Genomic DNA, 14670 nt, shown 5'->3' with positions numbered 1-14670 from the left:
GCGTTGCATGGAAAGAATGGGACCAAAAGTCGGCAGTGCCCCCCTTAATTGAAGGTGTTCCGCCGCTACTTGCCCCCCCCCCCCCAGCCCAAAAGTTGGAGGGGCTCAGCCCCCCCCCCCCCCTGGTTCCCGCGCCACGCCACTGCCTCCCATTCAAAATCTTGTGTGCGCGCTAGCTTTTGAGTTCACTCCAAACCTGCTGTCACCTATCGACGGCTGTCGCCGGAACGGTATCTTGGTCGGAACTTGCTCGGAACTTGGTCGGAACATGGGCCTTGGTCGGAACGGTCGGAACCAGAGGTGGCAGACTGAGTCCGGGACCTGCTGCCACCTATCGGCGGTTGTCAGAACCAGAGGTGGGTCGTCGGTTGGCGCAAGGTGGCGGGGCGGGGTGGCGGGGGTGGCGTTTCTGTTTGGGCCGATAGCGTGCGTTGTCAAGGCGATACCAATACAGCGATACAGCGGGCGTTGCCGTGTGTTGCGGTGTAGTGAGGCGAAGAAGCAGGAGCACAGATAACCCCTGGGAGTGAATTGAGGAGACGAGGTGAGGACAAAGGGAGAAGTCAGCTGACCTGACGGGGTCACAACAGTCAGGGGTTCTAAGTTCTAACCTGAACCGAAAGGATGAAACACGTTGGTCCGTGTCTTGTCTGTGAGAAACGGGTCTGTAGTGGGCGGTTGTTGTACTTGTGGATGGAGGGTGGTTTATTATAATTGGTGTGCTGTCTTTGTGGCTATGTCCCCATGGTTTGGGTTGTTCTTCAAAGGTTGCAACCCGATGCCTTATAGTGGTGTTAGCGCTTCACTTTCAGTTACTTTGGGCCTAATGCTTCAACTTTGGGCCTGTTCCAGTGGGTATCTTTACCGATACCTTCCAGTGCCTCCAGAAACCTCCAGAAAGTTCCAGAGTGTTCCAGCAGCTCCAGAAAGCTCTAGTCAAAGTTCTAGAAACCTCCAGTAGCCCCCAGAGAGTTGTGAAGTCCACATTTCAATTTCACTAGAGGTTCACTGAGGCTCTGGTCTACAATGATGGCGCACCTGTCACCCTGTGACAATGGGCCTGTTCCAGTGCCTCCAGGAACCTCCAGAAAGCTCCAGCTTCCTCCAGAGAGCATTCCATTCCAGCACCTCCAGAAAGCTCTTGCCGAAGCTCCAGAAACATCCAGTAGCCTCCAGAGAGTTGCTGGAAGAGTTAGCGCGCGCATCAGCTTGGAAAACTCCAGAGTTGTGAGTTCCCTATTTCACTGGAGGTTCACTGGAGGCTCTGGTCTACAATTATGGCACACATGTGACTATTATGAATGTAAACAAGAGCCCTGGCTGTTGATTTTAAAATTTGAATGTAAAGAAAGTTGCATTTATATAATTTTGTAAATCTTTCGTACTAAAATTAAAAAAACAATTTCTTTTAAGAGTGAAACATCATCATTCTTTTGGTATCCCTGACACCAATCCAGAAATCTCCAGATAGCATTCCTGTGCCTCCAGTAAAACTTCTGGTAGATCCTCCAGTCAATAATTTTTACTGGAGGTGCTGGAACAGGCCCTTGGTTCCAGCTATTCCAGTAGTGGTTGCAGCAGTTTCCACCTCCAATGCTCCATGCTCTCATAGAATGCCAGTAGTGCCCATTGACTGGAGAACTGCTGGCAGTGTTCTAAAATTGGATTTTGGTTGAGTGTACCAAAGAATAAGAAAAAATCAGGATGAGAAAAAGAAGCAAATACCTATAGTATTTTCACAAAAGGGTGTAATGCCATTTTAATGCCAAATGGTAAAGCAGGATTTCTGATTTCATGTTCAGGATGTGAAAGAAAAGGATGTGGATGCAGCAAATGTCATGTCATATATAACCTGGTTGTTGGACTTTGGATACATAAAACATCAATTTTTCAAAATAATGCCCTGCAATAATAATGCAGATAAATAATGCCCTGTTTCATATTTTTGGGATGGAAATATTTCCCCATTAGGTATCTTTTTCACCAAAAATTCTAAACCATGGAACACTGACTGCTGAGGGGTGTTCACGGGCACCGCACACTGCTGCGTGCGGTGTGTGCGGTGCGTCCAGCAGGCGTGGGGGTAGGGGATGGGTAGGCGGTTCTGACGTTACGGCTGCGTGCGGTGGACGGTCCGCTGTGGCCACTGGCCAGTCCCGACCGGCCACAGCGATCGCTGTGTGCGGTCCGACCGCACACAGGGCCCGTGAACAGCCCTCAGGCTTTTTTAGAACCATTACCCCTATATATGGCCTTGCCAGTGACTGATTTTTTACTAAAGCACCTGACGCCATTCACTGTTGCATCAACTGTTGGGCCTGTCTGAGCACCTCCAGTCAAAATTTGTTATGGGTGGCTCTTCTAAGTTTTACTGGATATGCTGGAATGCAATCTGGAGATTCAATCTGGAGATTCATGTAACGTCTGGTCTGGACAGATTGGTGGTAATTGGGTCAAATGCAGTGATTGCCACGGCGCCAAAAGTTGTCGAACGCGACACTGCGTTGGTAGGGTAGCGGTCGGCGCAGCGACAACTCTAGGGCGAAGGTCGAGTGGCACGCCGGACGAGAGCGCTGAAGGCTGCATCGTCAGCGTGGGCACGTGAGGAGCCTCAGCAGTCGTCGGGAAGCCTCGCAGGTTCCTTGTAGGATCAGCCGTGTGCTGTCCGTTTGGCCGTTCTTCATGCGTGGGACCTTTGGTAGATAAACGGAAATTTCTGGCCCGCGCAGACGCTTTTGCGAGGCGTCCGCGCGGGCTCCACTTGGCATCAGCAACCACTTGGCCGATTTACATGCGGTAATTTTTGTAGGGTAGCTTCATTCCTTCTACCCACTGTTGGACTACTCCCGATGCATATGGGTGACCCCTTATGCATGTGCCACTTGCAAAGCCAAGAGGTGTCAGTTTTGTAACCATTGCAATGTCTCGGTAACTACTGGGCCGATTGCGCTGAAAGTTGGCATGTAGGTAGGCACGCACTAGGCAATGCATATTCATGTGCCGTAGTTGGGGTGCTGCTGCACGTGCGCACGTGCAGGGGTTGATTCCAGATCTCGAGAACGGCTGGACCGATGGCGCTCAACTTTGGTACACGGTTAGGGACCGGTTAGTAGGGTGCCGTGCAAAAGTCAGTTGGGACTCATTTTGCACGTGCGCACGTGCAAGGTGCCGCTTCCAGATATCGAGAATAGTTGGGCCGCTTGCGCTCAAATTTGGCACATCGCTAGGGACCGATTAAGTAGGGTGCTGTGCGCAATGCGTATATTCGAATCCAGTATGAGTAGAGCATGGGTCCCGAAAAAATTCTTCAGAAACTAGAGAAATTCTCGCGGGGCAAGACGTCTGTCAAACTAGCAGCGAGCAGCGAGCAGCGAGTCCAGCAGCGACAAACGGGCCATCCCTATTTAGCTGAAAATTTGCTCACAGAGCCTTCTCAGCACGCTGATTCCGAAAATTATGGTCTCTACGGTGGGAATCTTTACCGTTCTCGAGATAGAACCCTCGAAAGTTTTCGACACCCAAGACCGGGCCATCCCGATTTGACTGAAAATTTGCTCACAGAGCCTTCTCAGCACGCTGATTCCGAAAATCATGGTCTCTAGGGTGAGAATCTTCACCATTCTCGAGATAGAACCCTCTAAAGTTCTTTGCACCCGTGACCGGGCCATCCCGATTTGGCTGAAAATTTGCTCACAGAGCCTTCTCAGCACGCTATTTCCGAAAATCATGGTCTCTAGGGTGGGAATCTTTACTGTTATCGAGATATAACCCTCTAAAGTTCTAACCACCCATGACAGGGCCACTCCGATTTGGCTGAAAATTTGCTTACAGAGCCTTCTCAGCACGCTGATTACGAAAAGCATGGTCTCTAGGGTGGGAATCTTTACTGTTATCGAGATAGAACCCTCTAAAGTTCTTACCAGTCCACCCATGACCGGGCCATCCCGATTTGGCTGAAAATTTGCTCACAGAGCTTTCTCAGCACGCTGATTCCGAAAATCATGGTCTCTAGGGTGGGAATCTTTACCGTTCTAGAGATAGAACCCTCTAAAGTTTTCGACACCAAAGACCGGGCCATCCCGATTTGGCTGAATTTTTGCTCACAGAGCCTTCTAAGCACGCTGATTCCGAAAATCATAGTCTCTAGGGTGGAAATCTTTACCCTTCTCGAGATAGAACCCTCTAAAGTTTTCGACACCCATGACCGGGCCATCCTGATTTGGTTGAAAATTTTCTCACAGAGCCTTCTCAGCACGCTGATTCCGAAAATTATAGTCTGTTAAATCGACCGGGCCATCCCAGTCAAATCGGGATAGCCTGGTCATGGGTGGTAAGAGCTTTAGAGGGTTCTATCTCGAGAACAGTAAAAATTCCCACCCTAGGGACCATGATTTTCGGAATCAGCGTGCTGAGAAGGCTCTGTGAGCAAACTTGCAGCCAAATCGGGATGGCCCGGTCATGGGTGTCGAAAATTTTAGAGGTTTCTATCTCGAGAACGGTTGAGATTCCCACCCTAGAGACCATGATTTTCGGAATCAGCGTGCTGAGAAGGCTCTGTGAGCCAATTTTTAGCAAAATCGGGATGGCCCGGTCATGGGTGGTAAGAGCTTCAAAGGGTTCTATCTCGAGAACGGTAAAGACTCTCACCCTAGGGACCATGATATTCGGAATCAGCGTGCTGAGAAGGCTCTGTGAGCAAATTTTCAGCCAAATCGGGATGGCCCGGTCATGGGTGGTAAGAACTTTAGAGGGTTCTATCTCGAGAACGGTAAAGATTCCCACCCTAAAGACCATGATTTTCGGAATCAGCGTGCTGAGAAGGCTCTGTTAGCAAATTTTCAGCCAAATCGGGATGGCCCGGTCATGGGTGGTAAGAACTTTAGAGGGTTCTATCTCGAGAACGGTAAAGATTCCCACCCTAGAGACCATTGTTTTCGGAATCAGGGTGCTGAGAAGGCTCTGTGAGCAAATTTTCAGCCAAAGCGGGATGGGTAGGTCATGGGTGGTAAGAACTTTAGAGGGTTATATCTAGAGAACGGTTAAGATTCACACCCTAGAGACCATGATATTCGGAATCAGCGTGCTGAGAAGGCTCTGTGAGCAAATTTTCAGCCAAATCGGGATGGCCCGGTCATGGGTGGTAAGAACTTTAGATGGTTCTATCTTGAGAACGGTAAAGACTCCCAATCTAGAGACCATGATTTTCGGAATCAGCGTGCTGAGAAGGCTCTGTGAGCCAATTTTCAGCCAAATCGGGATGGCCCGGTCATGGGTGTCGAAAACTTTAGAGGGTTCTATCTCGAGAACGGTAAAGATTCCCACCCTAGAGACCATGATTTTCGGAATCAGCGTGCTGAGAAGGCTCTGTGAGCAAATTTTTAGCTAAATCGGGATGGCCCGTTTCTCGCTGCTGGACTCGCTGCTCGCTGCTCGCTTCTAGTTTGACAGACGTCTTGCCCCGCGAGAATTTCTCTAGTTTCTGAAGAATTTTTCGCGACCCATGCGGGTGAGACTAAATGCTTACTTCGAAATCTAAGCTGCATTGCGGCATTGGCGGTTATGTGCGGCGTGTATGCCGCATGATTAGTAAGCGGCGACCACTAAATTAAAAACTCAATAGCTTTGATCTGTTTTCAATGGATAACACTGCATACCAAAAATGTCCATCGCTCTCGTCATAGGATATTTAGATTTAAATAACTAACTTATCTACATCATTGTTTTGAACCAAATTAATACTCAGCCGCGAACGTATAAGTGTTAGATAAAGGCGGTGCTCTCGTCGACCTGTATTCTCACGACCGGTCACCAGCACACACTGACCCCTCTCCTCCCGCGCGGGCCGCCGCGCGCCGCCCGGCGCCCGCAGACGGGTCACGGCGCATGCGCCGCCCAGCGGCGCATGCGCCGCGACCGGCCAGGCTGGGCGGGCGGTGATATTCGCAGTGCACAAAATCACACAATCACACACCTCCCCCCCAAAAAGAACGGATTCACTGTAGGCCTGTGATATTTACAGTTGCGCGTCACACATCTCCATCACGGTTGCGAGCCGCCCCACACGCGCGTGGGCGGCGTTCTTTAGAAGAACACGTCGCTAATCTTGTCTAAGACTCTCGCGTAGCCCTTCTTGTTCAGGTGAATGCCGAGGCGGTCGCTGAAGTAGGTGGCCGCCACTTCCTCTGCAACTACGTGACGTTTGGCGCGCCCCTGGCGGCGCATGATCGTCATGGCCCGGCCGACATATGGAATAAACCGGACCTGATCGTAACGGCCGGAAAGCGCGGAGAGGGCTCGATCCGCCTTGAAGGCTTGCGTATCTTCCCAGCACCTACCGGTATCGTGCCAGAGCCGAATGGTCGGCCCAGCGAGGGTCACTCGTCCGTGACTTGTGGCCTGACCAAGGACGGCTATAACAGCATTCTCATCAAGGCCCTGCGGGGACACTCCGGGCCGCCCGTAAGTGTCGTTTCCACCCATCCAGATGAAAATCGTTCCTGGTTTAGATCCCCTTCTTTTTGTCTCCATCTCCCATTCCTTCAGATGTTCCTGGATGTATCGTGCCTCCCTTGGCCATGTATTTCCGCTTTCTGCAAGATTTACAACACTGTCCATACCAGGCGCAGACAGGTCCAGGTACTTTGCGATCGAGTCACCCAATATGAGATGACATTGGCTCACCGGAGCCGATGGTTCTGTAGCTGAAGGTGCTGCCGGTGCGGTAGTCTCCGCCTCCGCTAACGACTGGACATCTAGTAGTTCGTCCAAATCCTCGTCCAAGAGGACGCCGGCTCCGAGTTGCTGCGCTTCGCGCAGCAACAGGTCCACGGGGTCCGGATCCTCCTCCGCTGCCCGCTCGGCGTGACCCGCCGATTCACCGGCCGGGTCGTCGGGCGGCAGCAGAGTGTCGACGTGGGGCGCCGCACCCTCCGATTCGGGCTCAGGGCCGAGGCGGCGCTCCAACGCCTCCACCCGCCGAGACAGAGCCTGACATCCGCTGCAGGGTTGTCTGGCCGCTGCGAGCAGCTCGTTCGCCGTCTCCTCGAGGGTTCTCAAGCGCCCCTCCATACCTGTGGACACAGATTTTCACTAGCATTGTTCATCACGATGGTGCAAGCTTCGTGTGTACACAAAACTTTTTATATATACACCGCGATAAAGTGATATCACATTTAGAGGTGTTGAAGAGATATAAATAAAATCCACTTAATTAAATTTTTAGGTTGTAAAAATAAGTAAGGTTAGTGCTAGTTTGGGTATTCGAAATTTGATCCGTAATGGCTTATATAAGTAGCGTCATGCCCGTCCTCTTTTATTTCCCCCTTTGTTCTCCAGCTTGGTACGTATCAACTGGTTTGACTCTCCTGCCGTACCGCGTGAGGTATCCAGGCTCCTCACTAGTCACCTGAGGCGGCTGTTCGGTATCGAACATCCATACCAGCTCCGGTATTACTGTTCTTTTTGTCGCTTCCGTCGCTGCAGTGTTTTCCTTTGGCCTTCCCGCGACGTTTTTTTCTTCGGCAGGTGATTCATCCTCTTTATGACGTTCTCGTACTGGTTTCAGGTGGTTGTGGTGAATCCTCACTTGCTTACCGTTCGGCAATTCGACCCGGTAGACCACGCCAGCGTCGCTGGGCCCCTCCAGATGAAGGACCTTGCCCGGACCCTTGTAACGCAGCCCCAGCTTTGGTTTCCCTCCTGCGTGCGCCGTGTGGTCTGCCACCCAGACCCTCTGACCTGGGGTATACTTTGTCTCACGGCACTTGTCGCCTTGTCGCTGAAGCATTTCGAGCGCCGACTTGTCCATATTTTCTTTTACTTTCCCGAATGCCAACCTTAGTTTCTTTAAGGTGTTCTCCACGTGACTTTTTATTTCCAGTGTTTCAACCTTGGTCTTGAATAGTTCGTCCACCGGCAGACGTGCCTCTCTGCCATGGACCAAAAAGAATGGGGAGTATCCTGTGACGGAGTGTTTCGATGTATTGTATGCGAAGGCCAGGGCGGCGACGTGCTCGTCCCAGTCTGACCCGCAGGGTCTGATGAACTTTGCCATCATGTCCTTCAAAGTCCTGTTGAACCGTTCTACCATACCGTTACTTTGAGGACGGTACGGAGACGTGCGTGTTTTTTCTATACCCAGTCTTGTACAAAGCTCTTGGAACACGGCTGACTCGAATTGGCGCCCTTGATCGGAATGAAGCCGTTCTGGTACCCCTTGGTGCATTACCAGATCGACGAGACACTCTGAGACCGCCTGCGCGGTTTGGTTCTTCATGGGATAGACGTACACATATTTTGAAAAATAGTCCATCGCCACGAGCGCGTATTTGTTGCCTTTGGAGGACATGGGCATCTCAGTGATGTCTATGGCTACTCGCTCAAATGGTCTTGAGGACGTCTCTGTGCGCAGCTCTGCTAGTCTCGATGGTGCAGGATGACTACGCCGTTGGCACTCTACACATGCTTCGCAGTGTTCTTGCACATCTCTTTCCACGGTTGTCCAAAAAAATCTCGACAGGACCCTTTCTCTGGTCCTAGCTGTCCCCAAATGCCCTGCCATGCGATCATTGTGCAGCATTGTTAGCACAGTCTTATGGTACGCACGTGGTAACAGTGTCACGAGGTTGGTAGCGTCTTCGCCCACCGTTCTAAGCTTTAAAATGCCATCTTCGATCTCCATCTGGTCGAACAACCGAGCCAAACGACGAAGATCCCGACTACATTTCTTCAGCTTTTTCTTTTGCGGTAGTTTGCCTTGCGTGACCCACTCCCGTACCGTGCCAAGAACGGGATCCAACTCCTGTTCCAACTTCATGTTGTCAAGTTCCATTTCCCCGGCAGGCGGTTCACCGCTGCTCTGCACTACATGTATTTGGACTGGTTTCTCAGTCTCCTCTGTCTTTCCTTCTACACGTCTGGACATCGCATCCGCGTTGCCATTGTCTTCGCCCTTGCGGTACGCGACAGTAAAACTATGCGTGCTCAGTTCTACAGCCCACCTGCCTCTCCTACCGGTCGCGTCCTTATCGACGGCGATCGACTGTGGCACGTTAAGCAGGGGCTTATGATCGGTGAGCACCTCGAACTGGGCTCCGACGAGATATTGTCGGAAATGACGAATGGACCAAACGATGGCCCACAGCTCTTTGTCATACGTTGGCCACCGCCGTTCCGCTTTACTCAGTACTTTGCTCGCGTACGCGACGACCTTTTCTTCTCCGTTGACCGTCTCAGTGAGCACTGACCCCACTGCAGAGTTGGACGCGTCCGTCGTCAGTCTGAAGGTGCCCTTGAACGTTGGTAATGCAAGAATTGGAGGCGAGGTTAGTTTCTCCTTGAGGCCCTCAAAGCTCTTACTCAGTTCCTCAGACCACTCTATTTCACCCCTCTTTTCGGCTTCTTCCCGGATGGGTCTGACCATGTCTGAGTAGTCCGGAATGAACCTTGAGTAATATCCGGTTAGACCCAGAAAACTTCTCAAGTCTTCCGCCTTTTCCGGTTTTGGCCAGTTCAACACCTTGGCTATGTTTGCGGGGTCTGGCTGAACGCCAAACTGGCTGACTTTGTGACCCAGAAACACCACCTCGTCCCTTGCGAGGTAGCATTTTCTTGGTTTCAGCTTCATGCCGGCGTCCCTGATGCGCTCAAACACCTCCTCCAAGTTCTTCAGGTGGGCCTGCTCGGTCTCTCCGAAGACGATGACGTCATCTAGGTATACAAGACAGGTCCTTGAGTCTATTCCTGCCAGAACGAGCTCCATGAGACGCTGGAAGGTTGCTCCAGCGTTCTTTAATCCAAACGGCATGGCCCGAAAGTGATGGAGTCCTTTGCCGGTGGAGAAGGCCGTCTTTTCCTTGTCTTCATCGGCCAAGTCCACCTGCCAGTATCCTGAGGCCATATCTAGAGTGGAGAAGTATTTCGCGCCTGCAAGGCTGTCTAGCGCGTCATCCACCCGTGGAAGTGGATGGGGAAGACTTTGAGTCACGCTGTTTACGGACCTCAGGTCGACGCAGAATCTGTAACTTCCATCTTTTTTTTTGGCCAGCACAATTGGAGAACACCAAGGACTGGAGCTCTCTTCAATGATTCCATCTCTCAGCATTTTGTTCTTCTGCTCCTCTACTTCATTCCTGAGTCTCAGTGGGATCCTTCGAGGTCGTTGTCGGACTGGCTCTGCATCGCCTGTGTTGATGTGGTGCTTGAGAAGTTTTGTTTTTCCGATGTCCTCGTCGCTTTTACTGAAGATGTCGCTGTACTCCGATACGAGTCTTTTCAGCACTCGCTTCCCCGCCTCTGACACAGCCGCTTCCTCGATGTGAAGTTCGTGGATCACCTTGTTCAAGTCGTTGCTGACTGATCGACTCTTGGTGTCGTTTTTATCGAACACCTCGTACATGCCGCCTCCGTCATCTTGGATCGTGTGGAATGTCCCCACCTCTGTGTCCGGTAAAATTGTCACCGAGGATCCTTGTATGTTGGTTATCTGTACTGGGATAGTAGCGTCGTCACCGACTGTGGCCACGATCCTCGGGATCCGCCAGTCCTGACCCTCCTCGCTTATCCGGGGCTCCAGGATCCCATGCCAGGGATTTCCGATTTCTTTGTCGACACCTCCATCCGTCGCCTGGATACCGACCTTCACTATCGTCCATGACCTTGGCGGTATGGTCAGTGCTGTACTAATGACAACTTTGGCTTTCCTGGGTCTTAGCTCTTCATAGGTTGGTAACGGTATTTCGTGACTTCCAATCTTGAACACGCCGACCTTATCATCTAGCGTGGTTTCGTGGCGGCAGCAAAAATCTCGTCCCAAAATGATATGATACACCAGACCCGGGATGACGGCCATTGTTTGAACAAATTGAGAGTTGCGTATCTGAAATGACACCTCGGCTTTTCCTGACACCCTAATGGTACCTCCTCCAGCATCTGTGACGTGCCCGAACGACCCCGCTTGCATCGCTTCCTTAGGAATGGCTTTGAGCGCAAAGTCCCGATTAATCATTGACACATCCGCGCCGGAGTCTATGAGTGCCCATGTGCTACTACCATCGACCTCAATCCTGACCACCGCTGCTTTTTTGAGGGGCTTTTTTTCTTCAACATCGACTGGCTCCCGCCCCACGGTACCAGTCACTACTCGTTTCCCATATTTCTAGGCCCCTGCCCTGGTGTCTCAGTTTGCGCTTGGTTCCCAGCTGCTGGTGTCCATTGGCGTCTTTCCGCGTCCCTCAAGATGGCTGGAATGTGCCAGCACTCAGCCATCCAATGGCCCTGTCTTCCGCACCCCAGACATCTGGCGTTTGGTTCGTTTCGAATCGCACGCTGACGACCAGCGCCGCCGGCTGAAACAGGCGTTCTCCAACAATCTGATAGCCAGTGTCCCTTTCTTCCGCATCCCATGCATTGCGGCGGATGTCCACCGCGCGTAGTACTAGTTGTCTTTGTGGCGGCCTGTTCTTCCTGCATCGGACTTGCTAGTCGCGGGCAGTCGCGCTTGAAGTGAGAAGTGTCTCCGCACTGATAGCAGCTTTGTCTCCGACCTGTTCGTTGTTCGCCGGCCTTCCCTTGGAGCTGTATTTTAACTTCATTGACTTCCTTTTTAAGTTCGTTTATGACGTGCAAGACTTCTTCGCTGCCGTTTCTTTGTGTACCTGCTTCTAGCCTCACAGGAGCCGCGGTGGGGCCAGCCGCCATCATCATCGCGTTCTCTTGTGCTGCCCTCATGGAAGCTAAGACAGCCTCCTTTTCTTGGTAAACATTTGCTGCCATGACAGCCACGTCGAGCGACACTATATCGTCCCTGGAATGCAGCCTCTCCTGCAGGGTCAGGTCTGACAGGCCACACATAAAATGTTCTAAGGCGGTCGTTTGTAGCTGTCTTTGTGTAGCCTCCGGATTAGCGCTGCGTGTCAGCTTGAGGACCCTTTCCCCAAAAGCCTCGGCGTCTTCCCCCGGCCCTTGCCGAACACGGCGTAGTTCTGCATGGGCTCGGCGCGGGTCCGTAGTTTTCGAGAATTTCTTTTGCAGTGCTGCTTTGATTGTTTCATAATCTCTACACGCCTTTGTGCCGAGATTTGTGCATACGTCTAAGGCTGCACCGTCGAGGGCGTCGCGCAAAATACCGGCCCAGCTTGTTTTCTCTTCGTCGCAGAATCGGGTCTCAAAACGAGCGACCCAACTCTCCCAGTCCTCTCCCACACTGCCCGTGAATTTTACCGTGTTTGCGATCCTTACGGACAGGCGGGCCTCTGCCATGATTGTTGAAGAAAGATATGAAATGGCACAATTAACAGCCACAGAGACTATACAGTGACCCTCGTGAAATTCAGAGACGCCTGCTTCTGAGGATAATAAAGCAATTCTAATATCCTAGCGTCGCTACCGATCGCTATGATCACTCGAATTTCAGCGCGGGTTTACCAAAAACTCGTGCTGAAATTCAGGGCGTATGGAGACGATATCGCACTCCCATAAATTCACGCGTCGGTAAAGAACGAGCGCATGTTGGGTGGAAGCGCCGACTCTTGGATACACACCTGCAGGATTCAGAAAAAAAATCCTGTACGTATTTTACGTGTGCCGCAATATGATTGTCTAGACAGACATACCAGTTTTCTAAATATCGATACTATATCAATATATCAATACAACACCGCCTTACCTTTAGAGAGTGGTCCTACCGACCGCGCCAATGTTAGATAAAGGCGGTGCTCTCGTCGACCTGTATTCTCACGACCGGTCACCAGCACACACTGACCCCTCTCCTCCCGCGCGGGCCGCCGCGCGCCGCCCGGCGCCCGCAGACGGGTCACGGCGCATGCGCCGCCCAGCGGCGCATGCGCCGCGACCGGCCAGGCTGGGCGGGCGGTGATATTCGCAGTGCACAAAATCACACAATCACATAAGGTATAACCCCTTGCCGTTTCGCTCCTGATCAAGCTAGAGCTTCGCGGAAAAAACGAGCGTGTCGCCCGTGACGAGAGAAAGCCGATGATACCCAATTTTAAGGTCCTAAGTCATCGGTTGACCTTCCAGGTCAGGTCAATGACCCAAAAGGCGGGGAAATTGGGACCTGTTAGAACGTCGTAGTGTGGCTGCTATGGGGTTTTTCGGGGTGGTGCTGATCACGAATATCATGCTAGTTTTGATCACAGATGATGTCTTCATTCATTTAGGCCAGGTCGGGTTAGGTCAGGTCAGGTCAACCAGTAGAGGTCCTGCCAGGTATTTGTAGTAGGTGTCAACCGCCTCTGACAGCCTCGTAACATGTTACAAAGGCACCAAAACTACTTTGTAAACGTTCATGTGGTTGCTTAATTCGAATTCAGCTCGAAAAAAACTGGCCTAGAAACATGTCAAACTCGAAAAAGTGAACCGAGGTCACCAAAGGTCAATGACCTGACCTGACCTTCAGGTGACCTTGACACCCACCCTAATGCATGGGGGCAACATCATATCACATGTTTGAACGCTTGAAACCACGAAAAGACTGCAAACGCGCTGCTAATGCGAGCCGACATACGCTGAATCGCGGTTCCGGCCAAACATGGTCTCGAAAAGTAGGTCTCAGGTTAAAGGTCATTTGGGTCAGGGTCATGAAATTTTCAGGGTGGGTGTTAAATTGATCAATGCGAGGTTAGGTACTGAAAGTTTCGTCGCGATCAGCCGCTTTTTAAGCGAGTTATTCGCGAAAAACCTTAGGGGGGTTGCATCAACCCCCCCCCCCCTGTGCGGGCGAGGTCATGTTTTGATAGCAAGACTGAAACAGACTTTTTTGGGTAGCCAGGAAATCGCATGCCAGAGCCTATTCAAATTCTTTTATCGGCCTTTATATGCACCAGTCGCATACAGGTACGGGATTTAGCATACGATTTCCAGACAATCGAAAGACTGTTTGAGAGAGAGAGAGAGAGAGAGAGAGAGAGAGAGAGAGAGAGAGAGAGAGAGAGAGAGAGAGAGAGAGAGAGAGAGAGAGAGAGAGAGAGAGAGAGAGAGAGAGAGAGAGAGAGAGAGAGAGAGAGAGAGAGAGAGAGAGAGAACTTTGTATTTACAGACACTTAGTCCAATGCTACATAACATGAAGATTCATGGCACTCCCAGAGCATCATTCCATGCCGCTCTTAGCGGTGATCGCCGGTGTATGTCACTGTCAACCAGGACATTGATGATCGCGTTGGTGGATGCATCTAAACGCTGCATGAAACCCCATGCTGCTTTTCGGTACATCACGTCAAAATTATCTAATCCTTCACACACATGCATAGACGAAGCGCTACAGAACCTGGAGTAGCCAAAGAATATTCTGACAGCATTGTTAAGACACACTTTGAATTTTCTTATAACCGCAGCACTATAAGCACGCCACAAGTGAACACAGTACACAGAAGCACAGTAGGTCGTGAATAAATACTTTTTCACAGCATACGTACACATGCCAAATTTGCGAATGAGCGAATTGGTTCTACAGCACAGCATACGATATTGCTGCTGAATCTCAAGATCATCACGCACATTGTCAGTCATGAAGTAACCAAGATATTTGTACTCACTTACAACTCTTAATATTGTGCCACAAAGAGACAGCTCAGGAGTTTTAAGATTTTTCAAAGCCTTTGGACGCATAATCAAGCATACAGTTTTCTTTGTGTTGTACTTGATATCATACTC

At 51.0% G+C, this 14670-nt stretch overlaps 1 protein-coding gene across 1 annotated transcript in view; it reads left to right on the top strand.

Annotated features, from left to right (window-relative positions):
* Positions 1–341: 341 nt before the first annotated feature.
* The window catches only part of LOC122383497, a 40422-nt gene continuing 26093 nt past the window's right edge, over positions 342–14670 (top strand). The window contains exon 1 of the mRNA XM_043370000.1: positions 342–356. The gene's annotated coding sequence lies outside the window, so the exon portion shown is untranslated. The remainder of the gene's footprint in view (positions 357–14670) is intronic.

This window comes from Amphibalanus amphitrite, unplaced genomic scaffold (assembly GCF_019059575.1).
Source record: "Amphibalanus amphitrite isolate SeventyFive unplaced genomic scaffold, NRLGWU_Aamphi_draft 000165F_arrow, whole genome shotgun sequence".
NCBI lineage: Eukaryota > Metazoa > Arthropoda > Thecostraca > Balanomorpha > Balanidae > Amphibalanus > Amphibalanus amphitrite.
Note: the sequence above shows the minus strand (reverse complement) of the source record. Positions and strands in the feature narration are given on the sequence as shown.